This window comes from Pseudophryne corroboree, chromosome 3 (assembly GCF_028390025.1).
Source record: "Pseudophryne corroboree isolate aPseCor3 chromosome 3, aPseCor3.hap2, whole genome shotgun sequence".
In the NCBI taxonomy this organism is placed as follows: domain Eukaryota; kingdom Metazoa; phylum Chordata; class Amphibia; order Anura; family Myobatrachidae; genus Pseudophryne; species Pseudophryne corroboree.
The window spans coordinates 112,622,878-112,638,562 of NC_086446.1; the positions used below are offsets into that span (position 1 = coordinate 112,622,878).

The 15,685-nt window shown below is 41.3% G+C and overlaps 57 non-coding genes and 13 pseudogenes across 57 annotated transcripts; all 70 read left to right on the forward strand.

The window, feature by feature from the left end:
- Window positions 1-43: 43 nt before the first annotated feature.
- On the forward strand, window positions 44-162 carry LOC134901630 (5S ribosomal RNA). Its single transcript, XR_010175117.1, has one exon. It is a non-coding gene; the product is annotated as a 5S ribosomal RNA (ribosomal RNA).
- A 107-nt stretch (window positions 163-269) lies between these two features.
- LOC135064548 (5S ribosomal RNA) lies at window positions 270-388 on the forward strand. Its single transcript, XR_010250855.1, has one exon. It is a non-coding gene; the product is annotated as a 5S ribosomal RNA (ribosomal RNA).
- A 107-nt stretch (window positions 389-495) lies between these two features.
- Window positions 496-614, forward strand: LOC135061437 (5S ribosomal RNA). Its single transcript, XR_010247818.1, has one exon. It is a non-coding gene; the product is annotated as a 5S ribosomal RNA (ribosomal RNA).
- A 107-nt stretch (window positions 615-721) lies between these two features.
- LOC135058888 (5S ribosomal RNA) lies at window positions 722-840 on the forward strand. The gene has a single exon (XR_010245312.1). It is a non-coding gene; the product is annotated as a 5S ribosomal RNA (ribosomal RNA).
- A 107-nt stretch (window positions 841-947) lies between these two features.
- Window positions 948-1,066, forward strand: LOC135064560 (5S ribosomal RNA). Its single transcript, XR_010250866.1, has one exon. It is a non-coding gene; the product is annotated as a 5S ribosomal RNA (ribosomal RNA).
- A 107-nt stretch (window positions 1,067-1,173) lies between these two features.
- Window positions 1,174-1,292, forward strand: LOC135058889 (5S ribosomal RNA). Its single transcript, XR_010245313.1, has one exon. It is a non-coding gene; the product is annotated as a 5S ribosomal RNA (ribosomal RNA).
- A 107-nt stretch (window positions 1,293-1,399) lies between these two features.
- On the forward strand, window positions 1,400-1,518 carry LOC135064571 (5S ribosomal RNA). Its single transcript, XR_010250878.1, has one exon. It is a non-coding gene; the product is annotated as a 5S ribosomal RNA (ribosomal RNA).
- A 107-nt stretch (window positions 1,519-1,625) lies between these two features.
- LOC135064583 (5S ribosomal RNA) lies at window positions 1,626-1,744 on the forward strand. Its single transcript, XR_010250889.1, has one exon. It is a non-coding gene; the product is annotated as a 5S ribosomal RNA (ribosomal RNA).
- A 107-nt stretch (window positions 1,745-1,851) lies between these two features.
- Window positions 1,852-1,970, forward strand: LOC134892167 (5S ribosomal RNA; annotated as a pseudogene).
- A 107-nt stretch (window positions 1,971-2,077) lies between these two features.
- LOC134895779 (5S ribosomal RNA) lies at window positions 2,078-2,196 on the forward strand (annotated as a pseudogene).
- A 106-nt stretch (window positions 2,197-2,302) lies between these two features.
- LOC134885526 (5S ribosomal RNA) lies at window positions 2,303-2,421 on the forward strand. Its single transcript, XR_010169638.1, has one exon. It is a non-coding gene; the product is annotated as a 5S ribosomal RNA (ribosomal RNA).
- Window positions 2,422-2,528: 107 nt separating this feature from the next.
- Window positions 2,529-2,647, forward strand: LOC135060623 (5S ribosomal RNA). The gene has a single exon (XR_010247016.1). It is a non-coding gene; the product is annotated as a 5S ribosomal RNA (ribosomal RNA).
- Window positions 2,648-2,754: 107 nt separating this feature from the next.
- On the forward strand, window positions 2,755-2,873 carry LOC134889775 (5S ribosomal RNA). Its single transcript, XR_010171286.1, has one exon. It is a non-coding gene; the product is annotated as a 5S ribosomal RNA (ribosomal RNA).
- Window positions 2,874-2,980: 107 nt separating this feature from the next.
- On the forward strand, window positions 2,981-3,099 carry LOC134901204 (5S ribosomal RNA). The gene has a single exon (XR_010174695.1). It is a non-coding gene; the product is annotated as a 5S ribosomal RNA (ribosomal RNA).
- Window positions 3,100-3,206: 107 nt separating this feature from the next.
- Window positions 3,207-3,325, forward strand: LOC135062934 (5S ribosomal RNA). The gene has a single exon (XR_010249276.1). It is a non-coding gene; the product is annotated as a 5S ribosomal RNA (ribosomal RNA).
- Window positions 3,326-3,432: 107 nt separating this feature from the next.
- On the forward strand, window positions 3,433-3,551 carry LOC135064595 (5S ribosomal RNA). Its single transcript, XR_010250901.1, has one exon. It is a non-coding gene; the product is annotated as a 5S ribosomal RNA (ribosomal RNA).
- Window positions 3,552-3,658: 107 nt separating this feature from the next.
- Window positions 3,659-3,777, forward strand: LOC135059697 (5S ribosomal RNA). The gene has a single exon (XR_010246098.1). It is a non-coding gene; the product is annotated as a 5S ribosomal RNA (ribosomal RNA).
- Window positions 3,778-3,884: 107 nt separating this feature from the next.
- Window positions 3,885-4,003, forward strand: LOC134885309 (5S ribosomal RNA). The gene has a single exon (XR_010169427.1). It is a non-coding gene; the product is annotated as a 5S ribosomal RNA (ribosomal RNA).
- Window positions 4,004-4,110: 107 nt separating this feature from the next.
- On the forward strand, window positions 4,111-4,229 carry LOC135060360 (5S ribosomal RNA). The gene has a single exon (XR_010246754.1). It is a non-coding gene; the product is annotated as a 5S ribosomal RNA (ribosomal RNA).
- Window positions 4,230-4,336: 107 nt separating this feature from the next.
- Window positions 4,337-4,455, forward strand: LOC135064244 (5S ribosomal RNA). The gene has a single exon (XR_010250555.1). It is a non-coding gene; the product is annotated as a 5S ribosomal RNA (ribosomal RNA).
- Window positions 4,456-4,562: 107 nt separating this feature from the next.
- On the forward strand, window positions 4,563-4,681 carry LOC135064606 (5S ribosomal RNA). The gene has a single exon (XR_010250912.1). It is a non-coding gene; the product is annotated as a 5S ribosomal RNA (ribosomal RNA).
- A 107-nt stretch (window positions 4,682-4,788) lies between these two features.
- LOC134901584 (5S ribosomal RNA) lies at window positions 4,789-4,907 on the forward strand. The gene has a single exon (XR_010175070.1). It is a non-coding gene; the product is annotated as a 5S ribosomal RNA (ribosomal RNA).
- A 107-nt stretch (window positions 4,908-5,014) lies between these two features.
- On the forward strand, window positions 5,015-5,133 carry LOC135062412 (5S ribosomal RNA). Its single transcript, XR_010248762.1, has one exon. It is a non-coding gene; the product is annotated as a 5S ribosomal RNA (ribosomal RNA).
- A 107-nt stretch (window positions 5,134-5,240) lies between these two features.
- Window positions 5,241-5,359, forward strand: LOC134901183 (5S ribosomal RNA). The gene has a single exon (XR_010174675.1). It is a non-coding gene; the product is annotated as a 5S ribosomal RNA (ribosomal RNA).
- Window positions 5,360-5,466: 107 nt separating this feature from the next.
- On the forward strand, window positions 5,467-5,585 carry LOC134901785 (5S ribosomal RNA). The gene has a single exon (XR_010175265.1). It is a non-coding gene; the product is annotated as a 5S ribosomal RNA (ribosomal RNA).
- Window positions 5,586-5,692: 107 nt separating this feature from the next.
- LOC134901631 (5S ribosomal RNA) lies at window positions 5,693-5,811 on the forward strand. The gene has a single exon (XR_010175118.1). It is a non-coding gene; the product is annotated as a 5S ribosomal RNA (ribosomal RNA).
- A 107-nt stretch (window positions 5,812-5,918) lies between these two features.
- Window positions 5,919-6,037, forward strand: LOC135066509 (5S ribosomal RNA). The gene has a single exon (XR_010252757.1). It is a non-coding gene; the product is annotated as a 5S ribosomal RNA (ribosomal RNA).
- A 107-nt stretch (window positions 6,038-6,144) lies between these two features.
- LOC135069995 (5S ribosomal RNA) lies at window positions 6,145-6,263 on the forward strand. The gene has a single exon (XR_010256172.1). It is a non-coding gene; the product is annotated as a 5S ribosomal RNA (ribosomal RNA).
- A 107-nt stretch (window positions 6,264-6,370) lies between these two features.
- On the forward strand, window positions 6,371-6,489 carry LOC135061439 (5S ribosomal RNA). Its single transcript, XR_010247819.1, has one exon. It is a non-coding gene; the product is annotated as a 5S ribosomal RNA (ribosomal RNA).
- A 107-nt stretch (window positions 6,490-6,596) lies between these two features.
- On the forward strand, window positions 6,597-6,715 carry LOC135058890 (5S ribosomal RNA). Its single transcript, XR_010245314.1, has one exon. It is a non-coding gene; the product is annotated as a 5S ribosomal RNA (ribosomal RNA).
- Window positions 6,716-6,822: 107 nt separating this feature from the next.
- Window positions 6,823-6,941, forward strand: LOC135064617 (5S ribosomal RNA). Its single transcript, XR_010250923.1, has one exon. It is a non-coding gene; the product is annotated as a 5S ribosomal RNA (ribosomal RNA).
- A 107-nt stretch (window positions 6,942-7,048) lies between these two features.
- On the forward strand, window positions 7,049-7,167 carry LOC135064629 (5S ribosomal RNA). The gene has a single exon (XR_010250934.1). It is a non-coding gene; the product is annotated as a 5S ribosomal RNA (ribosomal RNA).
- Window positions 7,168-7,274: 107 nt separating this feature from the next.
- Window positions 7,275-7,393, forward strand: LOC134894692 (5S ribosomal RNA; annotated as a pseudogene).
- Window positions 7,394-7,500: 107 nt separating this feature from the next.
- LOC135061088 (5S ribosomal RNA) lies at window positions 7,501-7,619 on the forward strand. Its single transcript, XR_010247480.1, has one exon. It is a non-coding gene; the product is annotated as a 5S ribosomal RNA (ribosomal RNA).
- Window positions 7,620-7,726: 107 nt separating this feature from the next.
- On the forward strand, window positions 7,727-7,845 carry LOC135069364 (5S ribosomal RNA). Its single transcript, XR_010255547.1, has one exon. It is a non-coding gene; the product is annotated as a 5S ribosomal RNA (ribosomal RNA).
- Window positions 7,846-7,952: 107 nt separating this feature from the next.
- Window positions 7,953-8,071, forward strand: LOC135058892 (5S ribosomal RNA). Its single transcript, XR_010245316.1, has one exon. It is a non-coding gene; the product is annotated as a 5S ribosomal RNA (ribosomal RNA).
- Window positions 8,072-8,178: 107 nt separating this feature from the next.
- Window positions 8,179-8,297, forward strand: LOC135067239 (5S ribosomal RNA). Its single transcript, XR_010253459.1, has one exon. It is a non-coding gene; the product is annotated as a 5S ribosomal RNA (ribosomal RNA).
- A 107-nt stretch (window positions 8,298-8,404) lies between these two features.
- On the forward strand, window positions 8,405-8,523 carry LOC135064641 (5S ribosomal RNA). The gene has a single exon (XR_010250945.1). It is a non-coding gene; the product is annotated as a 5S ribosomal RNA (ribosomal RNA).
- Window positions 8,524-8,630: 107 nt separating this feature from the next.
- On the forward strand, window positions 8,631-8,749 carry LOC134891343 (5S ribosomal RNA; annotated as a pseudogene).
- Window positions 8,750-8,856: 107 nt separating this feature from the next.
- LOC134894518 (5S ribosomal RNA) lies at window positions 8,857-8,975 on the forward strand (annotated as a pseudogene).
- Window positions 8,976-9,082: 107 nt separating this feature from the next.
- On the forward strand, window positions 9,083-9,201 carry LOC135070679 (5S ribosomal RNA). Its single transcript, XR_010256834.1, has one exon. It is a non-coding gene; the product is annotated as a 5S ribosomal RNA (ribosomal RNA).
- A 108-nt stretch (window positions 9,202-9,309) lies between these two features.
- On the forward strand, window positions 9,310-9,428 carry LOC135064654 (5S ribosomal RNA). The gene has a single exon (XR_010250957.1). It is a non-coding gene; the product is annotated as a 5S ribosomal RNA (ribosomal RNA).
- Window positions 9,429-9,535: 107 nt separating this feature from the next.
- LOC135064359 (5S ribosomal RNA) lies at window positions 9,536-9,654 on the forward strand. Its single transcript, XR_010250667.1, has one exon. It is a non-coding gene; the product is annotated as a 5S ribosomal RNA (ribosomal RNA).
- A 107-nt stretch (window positions 9,655-9,761) lies between these two features.
- LOC134886802 (5S ribosomal RNA) lies at window positions 9,762-9,880 on the forward strand. Its single transcript, XR_010170876.1, has one exon. It is a non-coding gene; the product is annotated as a 5S ribosomal RNA (ribosomal RNA).
- Window positions 9,881-9,988: 108 nt separating this feature from the next.
- On the forward strand, window positions 9,989-10,107 carry LOC135064473 (5S ribosomal RNA). The gene has a single exon (XR_010250782.1). It is a non-coding gene; the product is annotated as a 5S ribosomal RNA (ribosomal RNA).
- A 107-nt stretch (window positions 10,108-10,214) lies between these two features.
- Window positions 10,215-10,333, forward strand: LOC135064589 (5S ribosomal RNA). The gene has a single exon (XR_010250895.1). It is a non-coding gene; the product is annotated as a 5S ribosomal RNA (ribosomal RNA).
- Window positions 10,334-10,440: 107 nt separating this feature from the next.
- Window positions 10,441-10,559, forward strand: LOC135064665 (5S ribosomal RNA). Its single transcript, XR_010250968.1, has one exon. It is a non-coding gene; the product is annotated as a 5S ribosomal RNA (ribosomal RNA).
- A 107-nt stretch (window positions 10,560-10,666) lies between these two features.
- LOC135064677 (5S ribosomal RNA) lies at window positions 10,667-10,785 on the forward strand. The gene has a single exon (XR_010250980.1). It is a non-coding gene; the product is annotated as a 5S ribosomal RNA (ribosomal RNA).
- A 107-nt stretch (window positions 10,786-10,892) lies between these two features.
- LOC135062413 (5S ribosomal RNA) lies at window positions 10,893-11,011 on the forward strand. The gene has a single exon (XR_010248763.1). It is a non-coding gene; the product is annotated as a 5S ribosomal RNA (ribosomal RNA).
- Window positions 11,012-11,118: 107 nt separating this feature from the next.
- LOC134901184 (5S ribosomal RNA) lies at window positions 11,119-11,237 on the forward strand. The gene has a single exon (XR_010174676.1). It is a non-coding gene; the product is annotated as a 5S ribosomal RNA (ribosomal RNA).
- A 107-nt stretch (window positions 11,238-11,344) lies between these two features.
- On the forward strand, window positions 11,345-11,463 carry LOC134901787 (5S ribosomal RNA). The gene has a single exon (XR_010175267.1). It is a non-coding gene; the product is annotated as a 5S ribosomal RNA (ribosomal RNA).
- A 107-nt stretch (window positions 11,464-11,570) lies between these two features.
- Window positions 11,571-11,689, forward strand: LOC134901632 (5S ribosomal RNA). Its single transcript, XR_010175119.1, has one exon. It is a non-coding gene; the product is annotated as a 5S ribosomal RNA (ribosomal RNA).
- Window positions 11,690-11,796: 107 nt separating this feature from the next.
- On the forward strand, window positions 11,797-11,915 carry LOC135064689 (5S ribosomal RNA). Its single transcript, XR_010250991.1, has one exon. It is a non-coding gene; the product is annotated as a 5S ribosomal RNA (ribosomal RNA).
- Window positions 11,916-12,022: 107 nt separating this feature from the next.
- On the forward strand, window positions 12,023-12,141 carry LOC135059248 (5S ribosomal RNA). Its single transcript, XR_010245659.1, has one exon. It is a non-coding gene; the product is annotated as a 5S ribosomal RNA (ribosomal RNA).
- Window positions 12,142-12,248: 107 nt separating this feature from the next.
- On the forward strand, window positions 12,249-12,367 carry LOC135061440 (5S ribosomal RNA). Its single transcript, XR_010247820.1, has one exon. It is a non-coding gene; the product is annotated as a 5S ribosomal RNA (ribosomal RNA).
- A 107-nt stretch (window positions 12,368-12,474) lies between these two features.
- LOC135064165 (5S ribosomal RNA) lies at window positions 12,475-12,593 on the forward strand. Its single transcript, XR_010250477.1, has one exon. It is a non-coding gene; the product is annotated as a 5S ribosomal RNA (ribosomal RNA).
- Window positions 12,594-12,700: 107 nt separating this feature from the next.
- LOC135064700 (5S ribosomal RNA) lies at window positions 12,701-12,819 on the forward strand. Its single transcript, XR_010251002.1, has one exon. It is a non-coding gene; the product is annotated as a 5S ribosomal RNA (ribosomal RNA).
- A 107-nt stretch (window positions 12,820-12,926) lies between these two features.
- LOC134888796 (5S ribosomal RNA) lies at window positions 12,927-13,044 on the forward strand (annotated as a pseudogene).
- A 108-nt stretch (window positions 13,045-13,152) lies between these two features.
- On the forward strand, window positions 13,153-13,270 carry LOC134885642 (5S ribosomal RNA). The gene has a single exon (XR_010169752.1). It is a non-coding gene; the product is annotated as a 5S ribosomal RNA (ribosomal RNA).
- A 108-nt stretch (window positions 13,271-13,378) lies between these two features.
- LOC134885643 (5S ribosomal RNA) lies at window positions 13,379-13,496 on the forward strand. Its single transcript, XR_010169753.1, has one exon. It is a non-coding gene; the product is annotated as a 5S ribosomal RNA (ribosomal RNA).
- Window positions 13,497-13,604: 108 nt separating this feature from the next.
- On the forward strand, window positions 13,605-13,722 carry LOC134897369 (5S ribosomal RNA; annotated as a pseudogene).
- A 108-nt stretch (window positions 13,723-13,830) lies between these two features.
- On the forward strand, window positions 13,831-13,948 carry LOC134895442 (5S ribosomal RNA; annotated as a pseudogene).
- Window positions 13,949-14,055: 107 nt separating this feature from the next.
- LOC134885527 (5S ribosomal RNA) lies at window positions 14,056-14,174 on the forward strand. The gene has a single exon (XR_010169639.1). It is a non-coding gene; the product is annotated as a 5S ribosomal RNA (ribosomal RNA).
- A 107-nt stretch (window positions 14,175-14,281) lies between these two features.
- LOC134889429 (5S ribosomal RNA) lies at window positions 14,282-14,399 on the forward strand (annotated as a pseudogene).
- Window positions 14,400-14,507: 108 nt separating this feature from the next.
- LOC134885644 (5S ribosomal RNA) lies at window positions 14,508-14,625 on the forward strand. Its single transcript, XR_010169754.1, has one exon. It is a non-coding gene; the product is annotated as a 5S ribosomal RNA (ribosomal RNA).
- A 108-nt stretch (window positions 14,626-14,733) lies between these two features.
- On the forward strand, window positions 14,734-14,851 carry LOC134890655 (5S ribosomal RNA; annotated as a pseudogene).
- Window positions 14,852-14,959: 108 nt separating this feature from the next.
- Window positions 14,960-15,077, forward strand: LOC134885645 (5S ribosomal RNA). The gene has a single exon (XR_010169755.1). It is a non-coding gene; the product is annotated as a 5S ribosomal RNA (ribosomal RNA).
- Window positions 15,078-15,185: 108 nt separating this feature from the next.
- Window positions 15,186-15,303, forward strand: LOC134887294 (5S ribosomal RNA; annotated as a pseudogene).
- A 108-nt stretch (window positions 15,304-15,411) lies between these two features.
- Window positions 15,412-15,529, forward strand: LOC134894424 (5S ribosomal RNA; annotated as a pseudogene).
- Window positions 15,530-15,637: 108 nt separating this feature from the next.
- LOC134889343 (5S ribosomal RNA) overlaps window positions 15,638-15,685 on the forward strand; it is a 118-nt pseudogene continuing 70 nt past the window's right edge.

The window sequence follows — 15,685 nt, forward strand, 5'->3', positions numbered from 1 at the left end:
AGTAGTTAGAAGTAGAAAAGTTCTAACAGAAACCACAAAGCTCATCTACAGCCACACCACACTGGATACGCCCAATCTCATCTGATCTTGGAAGCTAAGCAGTGTTGGGCCTGGTAAGTACTTGGATGGGAGACCACCTGGGAATACAAGGTGCTGTAGATATTTTTATACTGCCAACACCGTTCTGTTGATGCATTCAATATTCACATGTATTCATTTATGAACCAGTAGTTAGAAGTAGAAAAGTTCAAACAGAAACCACAAAGCTCATCTACAGCCACACCACACTGGATACGCCCAATCTCATCTGATCTTGGAAGCTAAGCAGTGTTGGGCCTGGTTAGTACTTGGATGGGAGACCACCTGGGAATACAAGGTGCTGTAGATATTTTTATACTGCCAACACCGTTCTGTTGATGCATTCCATTTTCAAACGTATTCATTTATGAACCAGTAGTTAGAAGTAGAAAAGTTCTAACAGACACTATAAAACTCATCTTCAGCCACACCACATTGGATACACCCAATCTCATCTGATCTTGGAAGCTAAGCAGTGTTGGGCCTGGTTAGTACTTGGATGGGAGACCACCTGGGAATACAAGGTGCTGTAGATATTTTTATACTGCCAACACCGTTCTGTTGATGCATTCCATTTTCAAACGTATTCATTTATGAACCAGTAGTTAGAAGTAGAAAAGTTCTAACAGAAACCATAAAGCTCATCTACAGCCACACCACACTGGATACGCCCAATCTCATCTGATCTTGGAAGCGAAGCAGTGTTGGGCCTGGTTAGTACTTGGATGGGAGACCACCTGGGAATACAAGGTGCTGTAGATATTTTTATACTACCAACACCGTTCTGTTGATGCATTCCATTTTCAAAAGTATTCATTTATGAACCAGTAGTTAGAAGTAGAAAAGTTCTAACAGAAACCATAAAGCTCATCTACAGCCACACCACACTGGATACGCCCAATCTCATCTGATCTTGGAAGCTAAGCAGTGTTGGGCCTGGTTAGTACTTGGATGGGAGACCACCTGGGAATACAAGGTGCTGTAGATATTTTTATACTACCAACACCGTTCTGTTGATGCATTCCATTTTCAAAAGTATTCATTTATGAACCAGTAGTTAGAAGTAGAAAAGTTCTAACAGAAACCATAAAGCTCATCTACAGCCACACCACACTGGATACGCCCAATCTCATCTGATCTTGGAAGCGAAGCAGTGTTGGGCCTGGTTAGTACTTGGATGGGAGACCACCTGGGAATACAAGGTGCTGTAGATATTTTTATACTACCAACACCGTTCTGTTGATGCATTCCATTTTCAAAAGTATTCATTTATGAACCAGTAGTTAGAAGTAGAAAAGTTCTAACAGAAACCATAAAACTCATCTACAGCCACACCACACTGGATACGCCCAATCTCATCTGATCTTGGAAGCTAAGCAGTGTTGGGCCTGGTTAGTACTTGGATGGGAGACCACCTGGGAATACAAGGTGCTGTAGATAATTTTATACTGCCAACACCGTTCTGTTGATGCATTCCATTTTAAAACGTATTCATTTATGAACCAGTAGTTAGAAGTAGAAAAGTTCTAACAGAAACTACAAGGTTCATCTACAGCCACACCACACTGGATACGCCCAATCTCATCTGATCTTGGAAGCTAAGCAGTGTTGGGCCTGGTTAGTACTTGGATGGGAGACCACCTGGGAATACAAGGTGCTGTAGATAATTTTATACTGCCAACACCGTTCTGTTGATGCATTCCATTTTAAAACGTATTCATTTATAAACCAGTAGTTAGAAGTAGAAAAGTACTAACAGAAACCAGAAAGTTCATCTACAGCAACACCACACTGGATACGCCCAATCTCCTCTGATCTTGGAAGCTAAGCAGTGTTGGGCCTGGTTATTACTTGGATGGGAGACCACCTGGGAATACAAGGTGCTGTATATATTTTTATACTGCCAACACCGTTCTGTTGATGCATTCCATTTTCAAACATATTAATTTATGAACCAGTAGTTAGAAGTAGAAAAGTTCTAACAGAAACCACAAAGCTCATCGACAGCCACACCACACTAGATACGCCCAATCTCATCTGATCTATGAAGCTAAGCAGTGTTGGGCCTGGTTAGTACTTGGATGGGAGACCACCTGTGAATGCAAGGTGCTGTAGATATTTTTATACTGCCAACACCGTTCTGTTGATGTATTCAATTTTCAAATGTATTCATTTATGAACCAGTAGTTAGAAGTAGAAAGTTCAAACAGAAACCACAAAGCTCATCTACAGTCACACCACACTGGATATGCCCAATCTCATCTGATCTTGGAAGCTAAGCAGTGTTGGGCCTGGTTAGTACTTGTATGGGAGACCACCTGGGAATACAAGGTGCTGTAGACATTTTTATACTGCCAACACCGTTCTGTTGATGCATTCCATTTTCAAACGTATTCATTTATGAACCAGTAGTTAGAAGTAGAAAAGTTCTAACAGAAACCACAAAGCTCATCTACAGCCACTCCACACTGGATACGCCCAATCTCATCTGATCTTGGAAGCTAAGCAGTGTTGGGCCTGGTTAGTACTTGGATGGGAGACCACCTGGGAATACAAGGTGCTGTAGATATTTTTATACTACCAACACCGTTCTGTTGATGCATTCCATTTTCAAACGTATTCATTTATGAACCAGTAGTTAGAAGTAGAAAAGTTCTAACAGAAACCATAAAGCTCATCTACAGCCACACCACACTGGACACACCCAATCTCATCTGATCTTGGAAGCTAAGCAGTGTTGGGCCTGGTTAGTACTTGGATGGGAGACCACCTGGGAATACAAGGTGCTGTAGATATTTTTATACTGCCAACACCGTTCTGTTGATGCATTCCATTTTCAAACGTATTCATTTATGAACCAGTAGTTAGAAGTAGAAAAGTTCTAACAGAAACCATAAAGCTCATCTACAGCCACACCACACTGGATACGCCCAATCTCATCTGATCTTGGAAGCTAAGCAGTGTTGGGCCTGGTTAGTACTTGGATGGGAGACCACTTGGGAATACAAGGTGCTGTAGATATTTTTATACTACCAACACCGTTCTGTTGATGCATTCCATTTTCAAACGTATTCATTTATGAACCAGTAGTTAGAAGTAGAAAAGTTCTAACAGAAACCATAAAGCTCATCTACAGCCACACCACACTGGATACGCCCAATCTCATCTGATCTTGGAAGCTAAGCAATGTTGGGCCTGGTTAGTACTTGGATGGGAGACCACCTGGGAATACAAGGTGCTGTAGATATTTTTATACTACCAACACCGTTCTGTTGATGCATTCCATTTTCAAAAGTATTCATTTATGAACCAGTAGTTAGAAGTAGAAAAGTTCTAACAGAAACCATAAAGCTCATCTACAGCCACACCACACTGGATACGCCCAATCTCATCTGATCTTGGAAGCTAAGCAGTGTTGGGCCTGGTTAGTACTTGGATGGGAGACCACCTGGGAATACAAGGTGCTGTAGATATTTTTATACTGCCAACACCGTTCTGTTGATGCATTCCATTTTCAAACATATTCATTTATGAACCAGTAGTTAGAAGTAGAAAAGTTCTAACAGAAACCATAAAGCTCATCTACAGCCACACCACATTGGATACACCCAATCTCATCTGATCTTGGAAGCTAAGCAGTGTTGGGCCTGGTTAGTACTTGGATGGGAGACCACCTGGGAATACAAGGTGCTGTAGATATTTTTATACTGCCAACACCGTTCTGTTGATGCATTCCATTTTCAAACGTATTCATTTATGAACCAGTAGTTAGAAGTAGAAAAGTTCTAACAGAAACCATAAAGCTCATCTATAGCCACACCACACTGGATACGTCCAATCTCATCTGATCTTGGAAGCTAAGCAGTGTTGGGCCTGGTTAGTATTTGGATGGGAGACCACCTGGGAATACAAGGTGCTGTAGATATTTTTATACTACCAACACCGTTCTGTTGATGCATTCCATTTTCAAACGTATTCATTTATGAACCAGTAGTTAGAAGTAGAAAAGTTCTAACAGAAACCATAAAGCTCATCTACAGCCACACCACACTGGATACGCCCAATCTCATCTGATCTTGGAAGCAAAGCAGTGTTGGGCCTGGTTAGTACTTGGATGGGAGACCACCTGGGAATACAAGGTGCTGTAGATATTTTTATACTACCAACACCGTTCTGTTGATGCATTCCATTTTCAAAAGTATTCATTTATGAACCAGTAGTTAGAAGTAGAAAAGTTCTAACAGAAACCATAAAGCTCATCTACAGCCACACCACACTGGATACACCCAATCTCATCTGATCTTGGAAGCTAAGCAGTGTTGGGCCTGGTTAGTACTTGGATGGGAGACCACCTGGGAATACAAGGTGCTGTAGATATTTTTATACTGCCAACACCGTTGTGTTGATGCATTCCATTTTCAAACGTATTCATTTTTGAACCAGTAGTTAGAAGTAGAAAAGTTCTAACAGAAACCATAAAGCTCATCTACAGCCACACCACACTGGATACGCCCAATCTCATCTGATCTTGGAAGCTAAGCAGTGTTGGGCCTGGTTAGTACTTGGATGGGAGACCACCTGGGAATACAAGGTGCTGTAGATATTTTTATACTACCAACACCGTTCTGTTGATGCATTCCATTCTCAAACGTATTCATTTATGAACCAGTAGTTAGAAGTAGAAAAGTTCTAACAGAAACCGTAAAGCTCATCTACAGCCACACCACACTGGATACGCCCGATCTCATCTGATCTTGGAAGCTAAGCAGTGTTGGGCCTGGTTAGTACTTGGATGGGAGACCACCTGGGAATACAAGGTGCTGTAGATATTTTTATACTACCAACACCGTTCTGTTGATGCATTCCATTTTCAAAAGTATTCATTTATGAACCAGTAGATAGAAGTAGAAAAGTTCTAACAGAAACCATAAAGCTCATATACAGCCACACCACACTGGATACGCCCAATCTCATCTGATCTTGGAAGCTAAGCAGTGTTGGGCCTGGTTAGTACTTGGATGGGAGACCACCTGGGAATACAAGGTGCTGTAGATATTTTTATACTACCAACACCGTTCTGTTGATGCATTCCATTTTCAAACATATTCATTTATGAACCAGTAGTTAGAAGTAGAAAAGTTCTAACAGAAACTATAAAGCTCATCTACAGCCACACCACATTGGATACACCCAATCTCATCTGATCTTGGAAGCTAAGCAGTGTTGGGCCTGGTTAGTACTTGGATGGGAGACCACCTGAGAATACAAGGTGCTGTAGATATTTTTATACTGCCAACACCGTTCTATTGATGCATTCCATTTTCAAACGTATTCATTTATGAACCAGTAGTTAGAAGTAGAAAAGTTCTAACAGAAACCATAAAGCTCATCTATAGCCACACCACACTGGATACGCCCAATCTCATCTGATCTTGGAAGCTAAGCAGTGTTGGGCCTGGTTAGTACTTGGATGGGAGACCACCTGGGAATACAAGGTGCTGTAGATATTTTTATACTACCAACACCGTCCTGTTGATGCATTCCATTTTCAAACGTATTCATTTATGAACCAGTAGTTAGAAGTAGAAAAGTTCTAACAGAAACCACAAAGCTCATCTACAGCCACACCACACTGGATACGCCCAATCTCATCTGATCTTGGAAGCTAAGCAGTGTTGGGCCTGGTAAGTACTTGGATGGGAGACCACCTGGGAATACAAGGTGCTGTAGATATTTTTATACTGCCAACACCGTTCTGTTGATGCATTCAATTTTCAAATGTATTCATTTATGAACCAGTAGTTAGAAGTAGAAAAGTTCAAACAGAAACCACAAAGCTCATCTACAGCCACACCACACTGGATACGCCCAATCTCATCTGATCTTGGAAGCTAAGCAGTGTTGGGCCTGGTTAGTACTTGGATGGGAGACCACCTGGGAATACAAGCTGCTGTAGATATTTTTATACTGCCAACACCGTTCTGTTGTTGCATTCCATTTTCAAACGTATTCATTTATGAACCAGTAGTTAGAAGTAGAAAAGTTCTAACAGAAACCACAAAGCTCATCTACAGCCACACCACACTCGATACGCCCAATCTCTTCTGATCTTGGAAGCTAAGCAGTGTTGGGCCTGGTTAGTACTTGGATGGGAGACCACCTGGGAATACAAGGTGCTGTAGATATTTTTATACTACCAACACCGTTCTGTTGATGCATTCCATTTTCAAACGTATTCATTTATGAACCAGTAGTTAGAAGTAGAAAAGTTCTAACAGACACTATAAAACTCATCTTCAGCCACACCACATTGGATACACCCAATCTCATCTGATCTTGGAAGCTAAGCAGTGTTGGGCCTGGTTAGTACTTGGATGGGAGACCACCTGGGAATACAAGGTGCTGTAGATATTTTTATACTGCCAACACCGTTCTGTTGATGCATTCCATTTTCAAACGTATTCATTTATGAACCAGTAGTTAGAAGTAGAAAAGTTCTAACAGAAACCATAAAGCTCATCTACAGCCACACCACACTGGATACGCCCAATCTCATCTGATCTTGGAAGCGAAGCAGTGTTGGGCCTGGTTAGTACTTGGATGGGAGACCACCTGGGAATACAAGGTGCTGTAGATATTTTTATACTACCAACACCGTTCTGTTGATGCATTCCATTTTCAAAAGTATTCATTTATGAACCAGTAGTTAGAAGTAGAAAAGTTCTAACAGAAACCATAAAGCTCATCTACAGCCACACCACACTGGATACGCCCAATCTCATCTGATCTTGGAAGCTAAGCAGTGTTGGGCCTGGTTAGTACTTGGATGGGAGACCACCTGGGAATACAAGGTGCTGTAGATAATTTTATACTGCCAACACCGTTCTGTTGATGCATTCCATTTTAAAACGTATTCATTTATGAACCAGTAGTTAGAAGTAGAAAAGTTCTAACAGAAACTACAAGGTTCATCTACAGCCACACCACACTGGATACGCCCAATCTCATCTGATCTTGGAAGCTAAGCAGTGTTGGGCCTGGTTAGTACTTGGATGGGAGACCACCTGGGAATACAAGGTGCTGTAGATAATTTTATACTGCCAACACCGTTCTGTTGATGCATTCCATTTTAAAACGTATTCATTTATAAACCAGTAGTTAGAAGTAGAAAAGTACTAACAGAAACCAGAAAGTTCATCTACAGCAACACCACACTGGATATGCCCAATCTCCTCTGATCTTGGTAGCTAAGCAGTGTTGGGCCTGGTTATTACTTGGATGGGAGACCACCTGGGAATACAAGGTGCTGTATATATTTTTATACTGCCAACACCGTTCTGTTGATGCATTCCATTTTCAAACGTATTCATTTATGAACCAGTAGTTAGAAGTAGAAAAGTTCTAACAGAAACCATAAAGCTCATCTACAGCCACACCACACTGGATACGCCCAATCTCATCTGATCTTGGAAGCGAAGCAGTGTTGGGCCTGATTAGTACTTGGATGGGAGACCACCTGGGAATACAAGGTGCTGTAGATATTTTTATACTACCAACACCGTTCTGTTGATGCATTCCATTTTCAAAAGTATTCATTTATGAACCAGTAGTTAGAAGTAGAAAAGTTCTAACAGAAACCATAAAGCTCATCTACAGACACACCACACTGGATACGCCCAATCTCATCTGATCTTGGAAGCGAAGCAGTGTTGGGCCTGGTTAGTACTTGGATGGGAGACCACCTGGGAATACAAGGTGCTGTAGATATTTTTATACTACCAACACCGTTCTGTTGATGCATTCCATTTTCAAAAGTATTCATTTATGAACCAGTAGTTAGAAGTAGAAAAGTTCTAACAGAAACCAAAAAGCTCATCTACAGCCACACCACACTGGATACGCCCAATCTCATCTGATCTTGGAAGCGAAGCAGTGTTGGGCCTGGTTAGTACTTGGATGGGAGACCACCTGGGAATACAAGGTGCTGTAGATATTTTTATACTACCAACACCGTTCTGTTGATGCATTCCATTTTCAAAAGTATTCATTTATGAACCAGTAGTTAGAAGTAGAAAAGTTCTAACAGAAACCATAAAACTCATCTACAGCCACACCACACTGGATACGCCCAATCTCATTTGATCTTGGAAACTAAGCAGTGTTGGGCCTGGTTAGTACTTGGATGGGAGACCACCTGGGAATACAAGGTGCTGTAGATAATTTTATACTGCCAACACCGTTCTGTTGATGCATTCCATTTTAAAACGTATTCATTTATGAACCAGTAGTTAGAAGTAGAAAAGTTCTAACAGAAACTACAAAGTTCATCTACAGCCACACCACACTGGATACGCCCAATCTCATCTGATCTTGGAAGCTAAGCAGTGTTGGGCCTGGTTAGTACTTGGATGGGAGACCACCTGGGAATACAAGGTGCTGTAGATAATTTTATACTGCCAACACCGTTCTGTTGATGCATTCCATTTTAAAACGTATTCATTTATAAACCAGTAGTTAGAAGTAGAAAAGTACTAACAGAAACCAGAAAGTTCATCTACAGCAACACCACACTGGATACGCCCAATCTCCTCTGATCTTGGAAGCTAAGCAGTGTTGGTCCTGGTTAGTACTTGGATGGGAGACCACCTGGGAATACAAGGTGCTGTATATATTTTTATACTGCCAACACCGTTCTGTTGATGCATTCCATTTTCAAACATATTAATTTATGAACCAGTAGTTAGAAGTAGAAAAGTTCTAATAGAAACCACAAAGCTCATCGACAGCCACACCACACTAGATACGCCCAATCTCATCTGATCTTGGAAGCTAAGCAGTGTTGGGCCTGCTTAGTACTTGGATGGTTGCCCACCTGTGAATACAAGGTGCTGTAGATATTTTTATACTGCCAACACCGTTCTGTTGATGCATTCAATTTTCAAATGTATTCATTTATGAACCAGTAGTTAGAAGTAGAAAAGTTCAAACAGAAACCACAAAGCTCATCTACAGTCACACCACACTGGATACGCCCAATCTCATCTGATCTTGGAAGCTAAGCAGTGTTGGGCCTGGTTAGTACTTGTATGGGAGACCATCTGGGAATACAAGGTGCTGTAGACATTTTTTATACTGCCAACACCGTTCTGTTGATGCATTCCATTTTCAAACGTATTCATTTATGAACCAGTAGTTAGAAGTAGAAAAGTTCTAACAGAAACCACAAAGCTCATCTACAGCCACACCACACTGGATACGCCCAATCTCATCTGATCTTGGAAGCTAAGCAGTGTTGGGCCTGGTTAGTACTTGGATGGGAGACCACCTGGGAATACAAGGTGCTGTAGATATTTTTAAACTACCAACACCGTTCTGTTGATGCATTCCATTTTCAAACGTATTCATTTATGAACCAGTAGTTAGAAGTAGAAAAGTTCTAACAGAAACCATAAAGCTCATCTACAGCCACACCACACTGGATACACCCAATCTCATCTGATCTTGGAAGCTAAGCAGTGTTGGGCCTGGTTAGTACTTGGATGGGAGACCACCTGGGAATACAAGGTGCTGTAGATATTTTTATACTGCCAACACCGTTGTGTTGATGCATTCCATTTTCAAACGTATTCATTTATGAACCAGTAGTTAGAAGAAGAAAAGTTCTAACAGAAACCATACAGCTCATCTACAGCCACACCACACTGGATACGCCCAATCTCATCTGATCTTGGAAGCTAAGCAGTGTTGGGCCTGGTTAGTACATGTATGGGAGACCACCTGGGAATACAAGGTGCTGTAGACATTTTTTATACTGCCAACACCGTTCTGTTGATGCATTCCATTTTCAAACGTATTCATTTATGAACCAGTAGTTAGAAGTAGAAAAGTTCTTACAGAAACCACAAAGCTCATCTACAGCCACACCACACTGGATACACCCAATCTCATCTGATCTTGGAAGCTAAGCAGTGTTGGGCCTGGTTAGTACTTGGATGGGAGACCACCTGGGAATACAAGGTGCTGTAGATATTTTTATACTACCAACACCGTTCTGTTGATGCATTCCATTTTCAAACGTATTCATTTATGAACCAGTAGTTAGAAGTAGAAAAGTTCTAACAGAAACCATAAAGCTCATCTACAGCCACACCACACTGGATACACCCAATCTCATCTGATCTTGGAAGCTAAGCAGTGTTGGGCCTGGTTAGTACTTGGATGGGAGACCACCTGGGAATACAAGGTGCTGTAGATATTTTTATACTGCCAACACCGTTGTGTTGATGCATTCCATTTTCAAACGTATTCATTTTTGAACCAGTAGTTAGAAGTAGAAAAGTTCTAACAGAAACCATAAAGCTCATCTACAGCCACACCACACTGGATACGCCCAATCTCATCTGATCTTGGAAGCTAAGCAGTGTTGGGCCTGGTTAGTACTTGGATGGGAGACCACCTGGGAATACAAGGTGCTGTAGATATTTTTATACTACCAACACCGTTCTGTTGATGCATTCCATTTTCAAACGTATTCATTTATTAACCAGTAGTTAGAAGTAGAAAAGTTCTAACAGAAACCGTAAAGCTCATCTACAGCCACACCACACTGGATACGCCCAATCTCATCTGATCTTGGAAGCTAAGCAGTGTTGGGCCTGGTTAGTACTTGGATGGGAGACCACCTGGGAATACAAGGTGCTGTAGATATTTTTATACTACCAACACCGTTCTGTTGATGCATTCCATTTTCAAAAGTATTCATTTATGAACCAGTAGTTAGAAGTAGAAAAGTTCTAACAGAAACCATAAAGCTCATATACAGCCACACCACACTGGATACGCCCAATCTCATCTGATCTTGGAAGCTAAGCAGTGTTGGGCCTGGTTAGTACTTGGATGGGAGACCACCTGGGAATACAAGGTGCTGTAGATATTTTTATACTACCAACACCGTTCTGTTGATGCATTCCATTTTCAAACATATTCATTTATGAACCAGTAGTTAGAAGTAGAAAAGTTCTAACAGAAACCATAAAGCTCATCTACAGCCACACCACATTGGATACACCCAATCTCATCTGATCTTGGAAGCTAAGCAGTGTTGGGCCTGGTTAGTACTTGGATGGGAGACCACCTGAGAATACAAGGTGCTGTAGATATTTTTATACTGCCAACACCGTTCTGTTGATGCATTCCATTTTCAAACGTATTCATTTATGAACCAGTAGTTAGAAGTAGAAAAGTTCTAACAGAAACCATAAAGCTCATCTATAGCCACACCACACTGGATACGCCCAATCTCATCTGATCTTGGAAGCTAAGCAGTGTTGGGCCTGGTTAGTACTTGGATGGGAGACCACCTGGGAATACAAGGTGCTGTAGATATTTTTATACTACCAACACCGTTCTGTTGATGCATTCCATTTTCAAACGTATTCATTTATGAACCAGTAGTTAGAAGTAGAAAAGTTCTAACAGAAACCACAAAGCTCATCTACAGCCACACCACACTGGATACGCCCAATCTCATCTGATCTTGGAAGCTAAGCAGTGTTGGGCCTGGTAAGTACTTGGATGGGAGACCACCTGGGAATACAAGGTGCTGTAGATATTTTTATACTGCCAACACCGTTCTGTTGATGCATTCAATTTTCAAATGTATTCATTTATGAACCAGTAGTTAGAAGTAGAAAAGTTCAAACAGAAACCACAAAGCTCATCTACAGCCACACCACACTGGATACGCCCAATCTCATCTGATCTTGGAAGCTAAGCAGTGTTGGGCCTGGTTAGTACTTGGATGGGAGACCACCTGGGAATACAAGGTGCTGTAGATATTTTTATACTGCCAACACCGTTCTGTTGTTGCATTCCATTTTCAAACGTATTCATTTATGAACCAGTAGTTAGAAGTAGAAAAGTTCTAACAGAAACCACAAAGCTCATCTACAGCCACACCACACTGGATGCGCCCAATCTCTTCTGATCTTGGAAGCTAAGCAGTGTTGGGCCTGGTTAGTACTTGGATGGGAGACCACCTGGGAATACAAGGTGCTGTAGATATTTTTATACTACCGACACCGTTCTGTTGATGCATTCCATTTTCAAACGTATTCATTTATGAACCAGTAGTTAGAAGTAGAAAAGTTCTAACAGACACTATAAAACTCATCTTCAGCCACACCACATTGGATACACCCAATCTCATCTGATCTTGGAAGCTAAGCAGTGTTGGGCCTGGTTAGTACTTGGATGGGAGACCACCTGGGAATACAAGGTGCTGTAGATATTTTTATACTGCCAACACCGTTCTGTTGATGCATTCCATTTTCAAACGTATTCATTTATGAACCAGTAGTTAGAAGTAGAAAAGTTCTAACAGAAACCATAAAGCTCATCTACAGCCACACCATACTGGATACGCCCAATCTCATCTGATCTTGGAAGCGAAGCAGTGTTGGGCCTGGTTAGTACTTGGATGGGAGACCACCTGGGAATACAAGGTGCTGTAGATATTTTTATACTACCAACACCGTTCTGTTGATGCATTCCATTTTCAAAAGTATTCATTTATGAACCAGTAGTTAGAAGTAGAAAAGTTCTAACAGAAACCATAAAGCTCATCTACAGCCACACCACACTGGATACGCCCAATCTCATCTGATCTTGGAAGCTAAGCAGTGTTGGGCCTGGTTAGTACTTGGATGGGAGACCACCTGGGAATACAAGGTGCTGTAGATATTTTTATACTACCAACACCGTTCTGTTGATGCATTCCATTTTCAAAAGTATTCATTTATGAACCAGTAGTTAGAAGTAGAAAAGTTCTAACAGAAACCATAAAGCTCATCTACAGCCACACCACACTGGATACGCCCAATCTCATCTGATCTTGGAAGCGAAGCAGTGTTGGGCCTGGTTAGTACTTGGATGGGAGACCACCTGGGAATACAAGGTGCTGTAGATATTTTTATACTACCAACACCGTTCTGTTGATGCATTCCATTTTCAAAAGTATTCATTTATGAACCAGTAGTTAGAAGTAGAAAAGTTCTAACAGAAACCATAAAGCTCATCTACAGCCACACCACACTGGATACGCCCAATCTCATCTGATCTTGGAAGCTAAGCAGTGTTGGGCCTGGTTAGTACTTGGATGGGAGACCACCTGGGAATACAAGGTGCTGTAGATAATTTTATACTGCCAACACCGTTCTGTTGATGCATTCCATTTTAAAACGTATTCATTTATGAACCAGTAGTTAGAAGTAGAAAAGTTCTAACAGAAACTACAAGGTTCATCTACAGCCACACCACACTGGATACGCCCAATCTCATCTGATCTTGGAAGCTAAGCAGTGTTGGGCCTGGTTAGTACTTGGATGGGAGACCACCTGGGAATACAAGGTGCTGTAGATAATTTTATACTGCCAACACCGTTCTGTTGATGCATTCCATTTTAAAACGTATTCATTTATAAACCAGTAGTTAGAAGTAGAAAAGTACTAACAGAAACCAGAAAGTTCATCTACAGCAACACCACACTGGATACGCCCAATCTCCTCTGATCTTGGAAGCTAAGCAGTGTTGGGCCTGGTTATTACATGGATGGGAGACCACCTGGGAATACAAGGTGCTGTATATATTTTTATACTGCCAACACCGTTCTGTTGATGCATTCCATTTTCAAACATATTAATTTATGAACCAGTAGTTAGAAGTAGAAAAGTTCTAACAGAAACCACAAAGCTCATCGACAGCCACACCACACTAGATACGCCCAATCTCATCTGATCTTGGAAGCTAAGCAGTGTTGGGCCTGGTTAGTACTTGGATGGGAGACCACCTGTGAATGCAAGGTGCTGTAGATATTTTTATACTGCCAACACCGTTCTGTTGATGTATTCAATTTTCAAATGTATTCATTTATGAACCAGTAGTTAGAAGTAGAAAGTTCAAACAGAAACCACAAAGCTCATCTACAGTCACACCACACTGGATATGCCCAATCTCATCTGATCTTGGAAGCTAAGCAGTGTTGGGCCTGGTTAGTACTTGTATGGGAGACCACCTGGGAATACAAGGTGCTGTAGACATTTTTATACTGCCAACACCGTTCTGTTGATGCATTCCATTTTCAAACGTATTCATTTATGAACCAGTAGTTAGAAGTAGAAAAGTTCTAACAGAAACCACAAAGCTCATCTACAGCCACTCCACACTGGATACGCCCAATCTCATCTGATCTTGGAAGCTAAGCAGTGTTGGGCCTGGTTAGTACTTGGATGGGAGACCACCTGGGAATACAAGGTGCTGTAGATATTTTTATACTGCCAACACCGTTCTGTTGATGCATTCCATTTTCAAACGTATTCATTTATGAACCAGTAGTTAGAAGTAGAAAAGTTCTAACAGAAACCATAAAGCTCATCTACAGCCACACCACACTGGATACGCCCAATCTCATCTGATCTTGGAAGCTAAGCAGTGTTGGGCCTGGTTAGTACTTGGATGGGAGACCACCTGGGAATACAAGGTGCTGTAGATATTTTTATACTACCAACACCGTTCTGTTGATGCATTCCATTTTCAAACGTATTCATTTATGAACCAGTAGTTAGAAGTAGAAAAGTTCTAACAGAAACCATAAAGCTCATCTACAGCCACACCACACTGGATACGCCCAATCTCATCTGATCTTGGAAGCTAAGCAATGTTGGGCCTGGTTAGTACTTGGATGGGAGACCACCTGGGAATACAAGGTGCTGTAGATATTTTTATACTACCAACACCGTTCTGTTGATGCATTCCATTTTCAAAAGTATTCATTTATGAACCAGTAGTTAGAAGTAGAAAAGTTCTAACAGAAACCATAAAGCTCATCTACAGCCACACCACACTGGATACGCCCAATCTCATCTGATCTTGGAAGCTAAGCAGTGTTGGGCCTGGTTAGTACTTGGATGGGAGACCACCTGGGAATACAAGGTGCTGTAGATATTTTTATACTGCCAACACCGTTCTGTTGATGCATTCCATTTTCAAACATATTCATTTATGAACCAGTAGTTAGAAGTAGAAAAGTTCTAACAGAAACCATAAAGCTCATCTACAGTCACACCACATTGGATACACCCAATCTCATCTGATCTTGGAAGCTAAGCAGTGTTGGGCCTGGTTAGTACTTGGATGGGAGACCACCTGGGAATACAAGGTGCTGTAGATATTTTTATACTGCCAACACCGTTCTGTTGATGCATTCCATTTTCAAACGTATTCATTTATGAACCAGTAGTTAGAAGTAGAAAAGTTCTAACAGAAACCATAAAGCTCATGTATAGCCACACCACACTGGATACGTCCAATCTCATCTGATCTTGGAAGCTAAGCAGTGTTGGGCCTGGTTAGTACTTGGATGGGAGACCACCTGGGAATACAAGGTGCTGTAGATATTTTTATACTACCAACACCGTTCTGTTGATGCATTCCATTTTCAAACGTATTCATTTATGAACCAGTAGTTAGAAGTAGAAAAGTTCTAACAGAAACCATAAAGCTCATCTACAGCCACACCACACTGGATACGCCCAATCTCATCTGATCTTGG